We start from the raw sequence: 12,270 nt of genomic DNA, 5'->3' as shown, positions 1-12,270 counted from the left end.
AAGTGTGACATCCTTTTCTCCTTGAAGAGGTGATGTAATAGATGTGGCCACAGCGGGATGTTTCTTCATTTAAGAGGCAGGGTACAAAGTTAGAGAAATACACCCCTGAGAATTTTGAAATTTCAGTGATTTATAAAAGCCAAAAATTTTATTGCCAGCTAACTGTGGATCCATCTCTCCGGAGCCTTATTGCATCATCTGTATTAGCATGCAAATCAAGATGACATAGCTGTTGCTGACTAATTTCAAGTGTGATATTCACAGCATAGATGCATTATTGGCATGGTCTTTGGCAACACCTTCATCCAAGCATCTCTGCATGCTGTCTGTATGAAGCTATCATTCTCTTCAACCAGGAAGATGAACATGAGGATGACTCTTTCCCTCATGTGCTGAGTCCATGCCTATTCTTAGAACCAGTGTATTTAAGTCACCTGTCAAACCCCACAGGCCTTGTGTTCATTTTTGTCTCTCTTTTTGGCCTTAAATACTTTGATTCAAGCAGGAACCTCAAAAAGTTGTTTTTTCTCTGATTCCCACCTGAGCTATGGGAATTTAAATAATGTTCAAAAGCAGGTATAAATAAAAGAAGGATGACTCCCCATTTATAGATTACAAAAATCTAGGAGTATGTGGTGTCTGTAAATAATTATAATGATAAAATACCTTAATTTTCAGTTTATATGGATTCTTAACCTCTTGTTCTATGACTGTTTCTGCTCAGCCTGACTAGGGAATCTGAATACTTTCCTTCCTGAACAATGAATGGCCATGACTACAGAGCATTTTCCTTAAGGAGCAGGACATAGCTGCCATGGTATGATCAACCCAACATGGTCACATAGTGTCTAAATCTTCAGCTTTGTAACTGGGAATTATTCTGCCTGTTTGGGATGCTCAGATACTTGTGTTTTTGCTTTCTTGAACCTTGAAGATTTTTTGTAATCCTCCAGGATTGCCTAGTCTGGATTTTTTCCTCTGAGGGAGGAGATTCAGGGGACATGCTAATGACACTGTGCAGGTAGATGGGAGGTTGTTCATGCACTGAGGCAGTGATCAGGGTGTGCTGACAGTGCCCTTGCTGTTGCAACCATGTGATGCTGAATGTGTTTCCCCGTTGCCGCAAAAAACCCTAAACAGTCTCAACGCTTTCTTTTGACTCCCTACACTGTCACCTTTTCCCACATGTTCCACCAAAGGCTTTCAGTGCTGTGAAGGATCTGAACTATGGAAAACTGCCAAAGTCAATCTGTGGTGAACACTGAATTTCTTCTCAGTGTTATGAAGGACCTCACAGAGACAAGGCAGCTGAGATAATGAGCTATCTCAGTGAACTATCTATCAACAGCCCTTCAAGACAGAAACTACTTGATAGATCATCAGCTGATAAACCAAAAAGGAGATGAAGTTTAGAGAAAGAATTGTTTTAAGTACCACATAGTCTGCTTCACAGTTATTTTAGAAAAATCTGGATGCAGATGTTACATGAACATAATTGCAGATTTCAGGAAGCATCTTAAAAGCCACAGAGGAAACCTAAAAAATGTAACAGAAATAATTCCCTCTGGAATATGAACACAAGCAGATTCTGCTTCTCCCCCCCCCCCCCCCCCCCCTCCCCCCCTTTAAGATATCAAGTGTGTTAATTATTTCAGTGAACTTCAGAAATGGGCAGTCACTGAAAGATAGGTTGCATTACCTAACAGCTATTGGTAGCTAAGGATGACAATACCTGTTCCAGCAGGTTCATTTTCCTACAGGCCAAAAGGCCATGTTCCCATTGCATCCCTTCATTGCAGCAGCTTGCTTAGAGCTGCTTCCAGACTAGCTTTCCATCTGCAAACCAATATGCTGCTGCACTGCTTCCTTGCCTGCCAAGAGCTTTTCCGTTACAGGAACCCCAGTTATGGTAACCGGTCTCAGCTCTCCATACTGGCCACCTATGAACGTTTTGCTACTTATGGTCCTTTGCAGTGAGTTTTGCTGATTGCTTTGTACAACATTTAGGTTGAGAGCTTTCTGGCAGGTTTGAAGGGTTTGTTTCTGCTCCTGACCCTATGGGAAGACTACAGGCACACAGCAGCACATTAAGGATTAAAAAATATTTTCTTTCCCTCTTTACAAAGAACCTGTTTATTTATGAGTCGCCATGGATGGACACATATTTCCAGAATTCAGGAAAACTACCTTCACTTCTCTGTATCTTCACAGACTTCTAGTATGATCTCAATTCAACAGTCTTGCCTCGGTCCTCACATCTGTAAGCCCAAGAGGTGGTATTCAGAGAAATAAATACATACGTGCTGAAGTGATGCACCAGACCAGTAATGGATAGTAGGGCTCCACAGAGAGAGAGAGATCTTGAGAGAGAAAAACAAGAGAAGTCTGGCACATATCAGAGTGTAATCTCTTTATATCACTGCAAGAATTTATTTAGGAGAGCCTCTCTCTGAGTTACATTGCTGTCAGGTAGCAGAGTACCACCTGCAGTTTTTGAAGTATTTGAACATTTGCAGCCTTTAAACAATTAGAATTGTCAGAAAGTAAGACAGCCCATCAATGAGAAGTTTTCACAACTTCTCATTTGTATGTAGATTTCTAAACCTTACGATGTCAAATAATAGACTATAAAATAGAACCCTTCAACAATTTCCTTTTTTTTTGCTTTTCTTTTAAATGCTACAGTGTTGGAAACAGAAGAGATCTTAAAACTTTCAAAGTGGAACTGAAGGAACTGCTGCCTTTGGTGAAACTAATGGTTCTGCAGTCCACTGGTAATGACCAGTCCCAGAAGTCATCAGGGTGAGGAAACCACCAGGAAAGGTGGTAGTCAAGGCAGTAATTAAAGCAGCTTTTAGCCTTGGGCAACAGACTACAACAGTCAGCAGCCGGCATGCTTTGTTATACGGGAATTAGCCACTGAAGTCCAAACAGTGGAGAGTTTGGCCCACCAGCTATGCTGGGGCGTGCCGTCCCCATCAGGCCCTTTCTCCATCCCAAGGCTTCTCTTCTCCAGCAAGGCTGAACACCAGCCACAGTGCTGTGGAGTAAAGAGGGACTGATTTAAGGTGCAAAAATAGGAAAACCAGTTTTCTGGGACAGCCTGGCATTAGGTGTTACTGTATCTTGAAGAAGTGAGAAAGGAAAAGGTTCCCAGGGGGGATGGAGAGAGAGGAAGGAAGGGAGGGAAAGAGCATATCCTACATCACCACTGAGCTAGGACCACCACTAGGACCCCTCCAGCACCACGAACCCTTCAACAGCCCTGTTCCTTCTCAAGGTGGAGGTAAAAACTCTGAAGCTTGGTTGAAATGAGGCATTTCTCTTCTTTCAAGTCAGGCTGGTGCTTGTGTAAGCACTGAGTCAATGCAATAACATATCTTATATCATTATAATTAACAAAGCCTTTGACAATCTGTGCCATAATCCATTCTTAAGATCAACTAACTCAAATTTAAACAGTTCACATGTCACAGGCTGTCTTAAGAGATTTCTTTAAAAAACAAACTCTTCAAGTCTGAAAGTCAGGTGGAGAGGGAGAAAAGAACTATAATTTTTAGAGCAGTAAATGAATATCCAATAGCAAAACATTTGGATGAAATCTGTTTATCTGGCTGCTTCTCCTTGAAAGAAAACGAGAGTTATCTTCTTATTTTCAATTTATTCTTTCCATTTGTGTTCCCAAATCTATTCCTGGTCTAAGATCTTATGTTCTTAGATTCTCCGCTCATCAAATTTCATAGCTGTACCTCCTTAAAAATGAAATTTTAGAATAAGAAAGATCAAAAGATTTTTTTTCTCAGTTACATCCACAGGCACTGCATTGTTTCCTCTGGGAAGTTCTGCAAGAGGAAGATTTCAGCCTGCTCACAGTATACATTAGTGTGAGAATGCAATTCACAACCACAGCAGCTCCTTTGACTATTTTAGTTGCTTGTTTACTTTGACTGAGCTCACATCAGACTAGTGCATTTTGTTGGTTTGTAACTTGAAAACACAAGTTGAGTAATGGGGTGAAAATATCTCACAACAAATAATCCTGAAAAACATGTGGTTTATTGGTTTGAAAGCTAGGAGGTGACATCAAGCATTCAGACATGGATACTCTTCATTTAATGCATCAGTTCTGCATAGTAAGACAGAGTACATTCCTCCCCATAAAATATACACAACAAAGTATTTAAAGATGTTCAGATTCAAAGACATAACCATCTGCTTATCACAGACATCTGTTGCTTCAAAGCAAAGGACTATATGAAAGGTTCAGAAAGCTTTAAGAGCTCAAAAGATGCATATGCCAAGAGACTAATGGAACACATGAATATACATAAATTCCAAAAATATAACAACTGCTGTTTTCTCCCTGGAGTGCAGTTACACCCTCTAGGTGTGTGAGAGTTCAGTTGCAAAGAAGAAAAAGTTACCTCAGCTCTTACCCATCTCTGTACTGAAAATTAAACTTTTTGTCATTCTTCAAACACTCTTGAAAAGCAACATCTTCCTCCATCAGCAGAGGAATCTGACTTTCACACCAATCCCCTACATCTCTGAATCGCTCCTGCCAATGCACCTTCAAAATGTGGTTGTTTTCTCTCTGCAAACTTCTTTCTACAAAGCCTTTCTCCATTCTTGCTCAGGGAGGTGACACCCCAGCTTCACTGGGAGCAGCATGCTGCAGCTCCACAGCTCTGCATGTCTATTAATTTCCTTGATATTTTGGCACCCAGGTCTGACTGCCTGGCTGAAGTCAACAAGGGCCTTCCCATCGACTTCAATGAACCGTGAGCATCTTAATGGGTGGTGCCCCTTTCCCCATGTGGCTCTTGCATTGCCATGGAAATGAAGGTCTACAGGAGGGCTGGGAGAGGTAGTAAACTCTTTGGGGCAGTGTCTGTGTTCCTCTGAGCCCCTGATGAAAGAGGTGATTGCGGTGGTGTATCTACAAAAAATAAAGTTGGTGTTTCCTTGTGGGTATGTGTCAGATCTCCACTGTGAGAGTTGGAGGGCAGGGTTTGCACCTTTCAGACATGTGGGTCTGGAGGGAAGGACCTGCTAAAAGTCACTGGGAAATGGGAAAAAGTGTGAGCCAAATAGAAGGTGCAAAGTCAGAGGGATTAGGTGCTTTTGGAAAGGCTGCACGGAATGCAAGGGGGCTAGAGACTCTCCACACAGGAAGATACTGGGAACCATGAGTGCATGAAATTCGTGTCTCAGATTAATACCACATGTACCTGGCCAATGGAGCTAATTGAGCTTCCTGGCACAACACCCAGTTTCCATTCATTTATCACCCTATCTGCATATGGGCAGCCGTCAAAAGGGCAGGGAGGACCTCACAGACAAGAAGAGAAATTTGGGATTTCAATGCCTGTCTGTCAGGCCTGTTGATGCCAATACATACATGAACTGCATAGAGAACAGGGAAATATTTCATGACCTTAAATTACATTGTGAAGCCCAGAGAAAATTGATCCATCCCCTGCAATAAACTCCAAATAACCATGCAGAAAGTGGTTAACTTAAATATGACCATGAACATCAAGATACATTTATGAAGTAATAAAAATATTTCTTTTGTCATTTAATGTTCCTCTTAGTCACATAATCTGTGACCTCTTAAACCTCACTATAAAGCATATAGAAATCCCACAAGACTGCAAGTTTAACATGGGGGTTACACACCACTTTTGGGTTCACTGATGTTGCTTTATAAACTACCCATCTGCTCTTTGGTTTCCTTTGCACAGGTTTTGCATTTTCCTGCCAGTTTCCCATTGTCCTTGAAATCAGAGTAACAAGAAATTGAAGAAATCGAGAGGTCTCTGTGCTGATCACAGAGAACAGAAATGGTCAGCGATCAGAAAAGCAAACAGTCTGCCTGAACTGTGTACAGATTCTGCTCTTTATGCTACTCGCAAGCAAAACATTTCTAGAAAGGTAAGTTATTTATTTATTGTGCCAACATACACACACTATTCAAAGCAACAGCAAGATAACGACATTACTAGTATTAGGAAATTAATCTCAAATTTAGATTATCTCAGAGTTTTTATGATGCAAGAGAATATACGAAGTTTGCTTCAGCGAAGTAAAGCCCTTTACTTACATGGCTTGCAAGAGCTTCCAGCAGCTGAAGTCTCTGAATTGCAGTGCATGCAGATATTGTGCTTTGCTGAAAGCCCCCTAACTTGGGCACTGGAGACAGCACATAACTCACTGGTGCTTTAGATTTATAAATAATTTCCTTTAAAAATACTCACATGTTTTTTTATCAGTGGTGCACACTGACAGTAGACTGCAAAGCAGAAAGCCTGTCTGGTGATATGAGGAAAGAGTTCCCTCTCAGCTGAATCCAAAAAAAAAAAAAAAGGAGTCCTTGACCTCAACAACTAGAATAAATCTGCTCTATCTGTTGGCTCTTTTCTGAATGCATACTTGAGCAGTAACATAAGAGTGAGCGATCGGAGCGCAGAAACTGTGGCATGTCATGCTCTGTACCGGTAGGGTATGTGAGCAATGCTTCTAGCACAGGCACAGCAAAATGAAACACAATGTCTGTTTTCAGCTTTTATTTTGTTCACATATTTTAAAAATAAAGATGACAGGCTTCTCTATTTCAATTCACAGCTCCCAAGTGGTAGCGCTCTCAGCTCTGTCCCCTCTGCTGAGATTCCTTGTGTTCCAGATGAGGTTACTGCTGACTTTCTATTTCAATTCTTGATTTTTCTGAGAATCTCTGTATCTCAGCCAGGAAATGTAACCCAGACTTAAGTTTAGCATTTTGGACATCATAAATGCAATGAATCGCCTGCAAGCAAAATGAGGTTTTTTCAGATTTTTTTTTTCTCCTTCAAAGGATCTGTTTACTTCTTTTTTTTCTCTCTTTCCTTTGGTCTATTTAAACTTATTAAACTTCAGAAAAATGATCATAGCTTTTGGAGCAAGCCCTCAGTAGAACAAACAGTGAGACAAATATGAAAAGCAAGATAATGATGTAGCTTAAAATAGTCAAATGTAGGGTTTCAACAAAAAAGATGTTCCCTGCTCCATTGTAAAATTATATTTACAAGAATAAAGACATCATTTTAAGCATAGTCATTCAATTCCCAGACAATGAGGACACAGGTTTTATGGAGAGGATTGAAAAAAACCCCATATTTTAGGCATAATAAAAGGAGTAGCAAAGAGATAAGAAAGAGAGAAAATGGAAGTCCTCATTCATTCCATTGTATTGAGTTGCAAAAGAGGGAAAAAGGGAAACAAACTTACAGTGTAAAATCAAACTTTAATATATTGTAAATGCAATATTTCTGGCTTTATGAAACATAAAGAAAAAAAAAAGCCATCAAAACTTTTAATAATAATTTTCAGATTAAGGAAATAATAGTTTTTAATGAAGAATGATCAAATGATCTCTTTTGTCCAGTGTGTTATTCCCCTTGTATGACACTGGACTTGAAAAATCCCCTACACATTTTATATGTGTGTTATCAAGGTTTTTCTTGAACCTCAGACTTGGGTTCAGTTTTTGTTGCTGCTTCTTTTTTTTTTTTTTCAACTTTATTAAGACACTAAAACACATGTACAACTTCAGAGTTGTTTTTTGGTAATTCAATTGTCTCTCCCAGTTGTAGCTGACTAGTAGCAGTGATATATTGCATTGAATGAGAGAAGTCTCAGTTTCAATTTAGTTTCCATTTATATCCACTTCCTTTGTCAAATACTGAAACTCCAAGTCTACAATAAAAAAACTCTTTTCAGCTCTTCCTGCTGTTTCCCCTTCTCTTTCTCCACTAATGTTTTCAAAATATGAGGCACTATCAAACCATATATGTGTATCTTGAATTTCAAAGTACTGACATTGATTTTTTTTTTCTAAATTAAAATTCGTGTTTGAAAGCTGTTGCTTTAAAACTAGTGTGGGTGCAAGTATTGTTCTTCAGACACCAAAACTCTTTTTCTCCGCAGTGGCCTGAAGTCTCATACCTAGGGCTTATTTCCATAGGTTGCCATGCAGAGGTGACCCTGTTGTCACCTGCTGTGATAGACCTCTTCCCTCTCTGCTAAGCCATCAGCAAGCACATGTTTTCTCCCTGTCTCCCAGTTCAACTTTTCTATTTTTAGAAAATAGCTGGGATTTTTGACTTTTAGTCTTGTTTTATGATGCAGAGGCCTTGTGACCTGGTTTGTAGGAACAAGGCTTGGCACACAGGACTACTCACACACGCCCAGATTTCAGACAGCAGCCCCATGAGTGGGGCATACCAGGATCCCATCCAGCTTTATGTCTGTAATTACAAGAGGCTAAACTTCAAAAACTCCTTGGGACCTATTACCTGCTTCTTTGTGAAGTGTTTTGAGGAAAGCAGAATATATACCTAACTTCTGAGAAGCAAATCTTGTTGTTTTCAGTACGGACATCTGAAACACACCACTAATTTGAGCGCCAGCTAATTACCCCCAGGTGTGACTCTGTTTCTGCTCCTGGCTTTCCCCTGAGGAAGTAACAAGCCACGGGGCAGGGCACTTGCAGCTCCCTGTGCATGGACGGTGTCATCTGTCCCCCAGACCATTTCAGCCACAACACAGGTGTGTAAGCGCTGCAAGCCTTGGGGCACTGCGTTTTACTGTGGCCACATACAGTTGTGCCTCACAACTGGAGACAGCGTTAGTCTCTGAAAATATCATCTGCTTTACTGAGTATTGTGTATGTATTCACAGACTTTTATATAGGAGTTAACAGTTCATAAACTAAGGGTCATGGTTACAGTTGCAGTTGTGTATGTGAAGGTGGAATCTTGGCCAGGACCCCAGAAGCTATAACACAAACAGAAATGTATGAGACTTGTTGGGTGGATTGTATGTCATAATGTACTACATCAAAAACTTAAAATTTTTTTTCTTTCTTCCCCCCCCCCCCCCAGTAGTAGTGTAGACCCTTATATGTAAATTAAAGTCTTATGTTTCTCATTTATCTTTCAAACACCCCTCAGAAGATTGGTTGGGATGTGCTGTCTGCAGGCTGGGAGTGCTGCCCTGCTGACATGATGCTGTATGGTTACACCTGAGACCCTGAGAACGTAGGTCCCCATGTCTGATCTGACACAGTCCATTAAACTACCTTTATCAGACTTTGTTTTGAAATTGCCTGATTTTACACACAGCTTTAAAAAATTTGGGCGTCACAGGGATATACAACCCAGAAATACATCCCAGAAGTTGTTATTTCCAATGGCAGCTCACAAGGCTTTTAGAAAGCCCACACTTAGTTACTTAGTGAGAGATCCAACATACACAGGGTCAATAGGAACCACAAGGCTCATTTTCACTATTGCATGCAAAGGCTGGAGCAGAAGAACTGAAACACTGATTCAGTAGCAATGTAAAATGACATGGCATGAACTAGAGGGCTCTTTCCCCTAGATGGTAAACTTTGTTTACGTTTAGACTGTCATCTGGAAATAAAACATTGTCTCTGTAGAGGTACAGTGCTACCTAGGGGAACTTACACTGTTTCTAGGATCAGGGGCCACTTTTGGTGTAGGCATTGAGCTGCCCTGTCCATCATGACCCGGTCTGTCCCTGATGGAGGCAAGCTGTCTCCTGCAGGGCTGCCTTGGGGATGTGCACCACAGTCTCCAGTGCTCCAAGAGAATGTATTTGCAGAGGTGCAGCATTAGAACAGAATAACAGGAGTAATTTCAGTTGGAAGGGACCTTTGGAGTTCATCTCATTCAACATCTGCTCAAAGCAGGTCTAATCAGCTGGCAGCTGTCTCTGCAGTATGTGCCATGATGACTTTATTATTCAGGGTTTTCCACTCCATACAGCACACCTGACCTCCATTACCCCCAAGAGCAAGGAGACAACTCAATGATTATGATTTTGCATCCCTTATCCCAGCTAATTACAAACTCTTGGTTATTTCAATATTTGATAATTCAATCATTTGATTATACTTATCTGGCATGGAAGCCAAAAAATAATATCTCCTTTTACAGATGTGGATCCAGGCCACAAAGATGACATTATTTGCCAGAAATCACATAGTCTGTGTGGAGTAAGAAATTGAAATGTCATCTCTCAGGGCTGACATCCTACCTGTTGTCAGGTCTCTGTGTATTCCTGCTATTAGTAGGTATTCGTTATTAATAACCACCCTGCTATTACAGATCATTTTTTGAGGCAAGGGGCAAAATAACACAGCACTTGTGAGATGCCAGCTATGTAATGAGTTCCAGTGCTGAAGCTGAAAGTGGGGGAAAAAATTAAAAAGTGCTAATGCTGCTCCTATACATGTGGTGGGCAGCTGTACTAGGGATCATCAAATGAATGATTCTCCTTAAAACAGCCCTTCTGACAATCTGGAATGGGATTCAAATTAGTAAAAGCTGGTTTTGGAAACCAGGAAAGGCTCCCGTGATCTCCACTGCTGTCAGTAAGAATTCATATTGTAATGATCAAAAACTATATGAAGGTGAGTATTGCTGTAACTTGTTTAAATTGCAGGCCTGGAAAAACATACTTAAGACATCTGGAATCAATTTTTGTTTTGAAATTCAATTCATACATAAGGAGGGCTTGGGAAGAACTGAAAGACAAGACACTCTTGTCTTGAAAGACAAGAACAAAATGAAAATGTTAAACAAATGGCTCATATACATGGCCCTCACACTTCGATCTCACATTCAGCGTTTGGTGAGCAATACTGTTTTATACATGGTCCCACCAATATATATATATGTATAAATAAATGACATGTAGCTAGAAAACGATATATTACTTTTCAGAAAAACAAAAAGAATATAGCATGGGTCACAGATCTGTGTTAGACTTGTTCTGCTTCCTGGAGTGATACAGTTAAGCTTCTTTGCAACCCATGTGTGGATATCCCATACTGCCAACTTCTGGCCTGGACACTGTGCTGCATACCTGCTCAGATTTGCCAAACCAGCTGGATTAGGACTGTGGCAATATCACTTCGGGTGAGATGCTAATGGCAGTTATTCATGTGGTCTCAGCTAGTATAGGGACTAGTGAACAATGGGCAAGAACTCAGGAGCTGCAAATTGCTGTTGATGCTTCAAATGGCACATTAAAAAAGGAAGAACTCTGACTTTTAAATTGTAATTTATTTTAATTCTAATGTGTCATTAATATGTAAAAACCAAATCTCCTTTTTAAACCTGTAGTGTGTGATATCTTGTTCATATAACTTTCAGTCTTGAAATCTGAATGGTCAGATCTTGAGCTGATATAAAACAGTACTGATACACTGATTGCAAAGGCAGCATAATTAGTTTACACCAGCTGAAGTTCTGGCTCAAAAATGTGCAGAAGCATATATATTCCTTTTCTGGTCATGTGGGTGCCGCTGGAAGGTGACTCAAGACCTGACAGCTACCATGGCTCTATATTCACATCAAATCTTATCCTTAGGCCTTTTACCATACCCCATGGGGACTGAACATTTGTTTTTGAATGCTTCACTGAGCTATATAATTTAGGAACATCAACACCACATACCATTAAAACCCATCAGAAGCAAATCCCACACTCAGATACAAATGTCCTGAGCTTGCACTTGAGGAGCTGCGTGATCTTCCATTTGAGGGTCAGAAAGGATTTTTTAATAAACTGCTTGCCTCTTAGAGATCAGGCAAAATGGATGAAGCCTGGAGATGCTTTAAGGCTAGGACATTCTCTCTCTTCCATTGCTGGGTGTATCTTAGCCAAAAGCAAAACCCATTGCAACTACTGCTACTTCATCAGAGGTAGAAAGGCAAAATAAACTCCCTTGGAATTAGAAAGCATGCTTTCTATCAGTAGCTTGTGTCACTTTCCCATCAAAAACTGCTGCTCATGAACCTTTAACATGATGGTAAAACAGGATGTTTAATCTTTTGATAGCTTAAGAAAATGGTCCTTTTTGCAACAGATCAAATTTCCCATAAGTTAAACGTGTAGCCCTTTCTCCTCTACAACCTTGGAAAAAACAGTCAGAAACACAAGTCAGTGCCCCCAAATATCATGTACGAGATATACCTGGAAATTTGAGACAGCTTTCCTCCTTCAAATTCATCAGTCTTTTCATCAGGTCTGGAGTGAGGTTGAGGCTATTTCAGACCAAGCTACTGAAAACATCAAGGAAAAGATGTTCTTTTCTCACAATCAGCTGCAACCAGTCTCCTTCCTGCAAGTACAAGGCTTTCTGACACAAGGGTATCTCTGACCATCCCTCACGGGCACAGAATGAGGGAAGGCACCTCT

At 40.5% G+C, this 12,270-nt stretch overlaps 1 protein-coding gene across 2 annotated transcripts in view; it reads right to left on the bottom strand.

The window, feature by feature from the left end:
• Window positions 1-6,286, bottom strand: part of C1QTNF7 (C1q and TNF related 7) — a 38,740-nt gene extending 32,454 nt beyond the window's left edge. Inside the window, exons 1-2 of one of the 2 annotated variants that reach the window (XM_074865045.1) lie at window positions 6,107-6,286; window positions 2,301-2,360 (exon numbers count right to left, since the gene is read on the bottom strand). The gene's annotated coding sequence lies outside the window, so the exon portion shown is untranslated. The remainder of the gene's footprint in view (window positions 1-2,300; window positions 2,361-6,106) is intronic. The other variant, XM_074865044.1, reaches the window with a different exon arrangement.
• Window positions 6,287-12,270: the final 5,984 nt, after the last annotated feature.

This window comes from Strix uralensis, chromosome 4 (genome assembly GCF_047716275.1).
Source record: "Strix uralensis isolate ZFMK-TIS-50842 chromosome 4, bStrUra1, whole genome shotgun sequence".
In the NCBI taxonomy this organism is placed as follows: domain Eukaryota; kingdom Metazoa; phylum Chordata; class Aves; order Strigiformes; family Strigidae; genus Strix; species Strix uralensis.
This window is presented reverse-complemented; position numbering and strand designations above follow the sequence as displayed.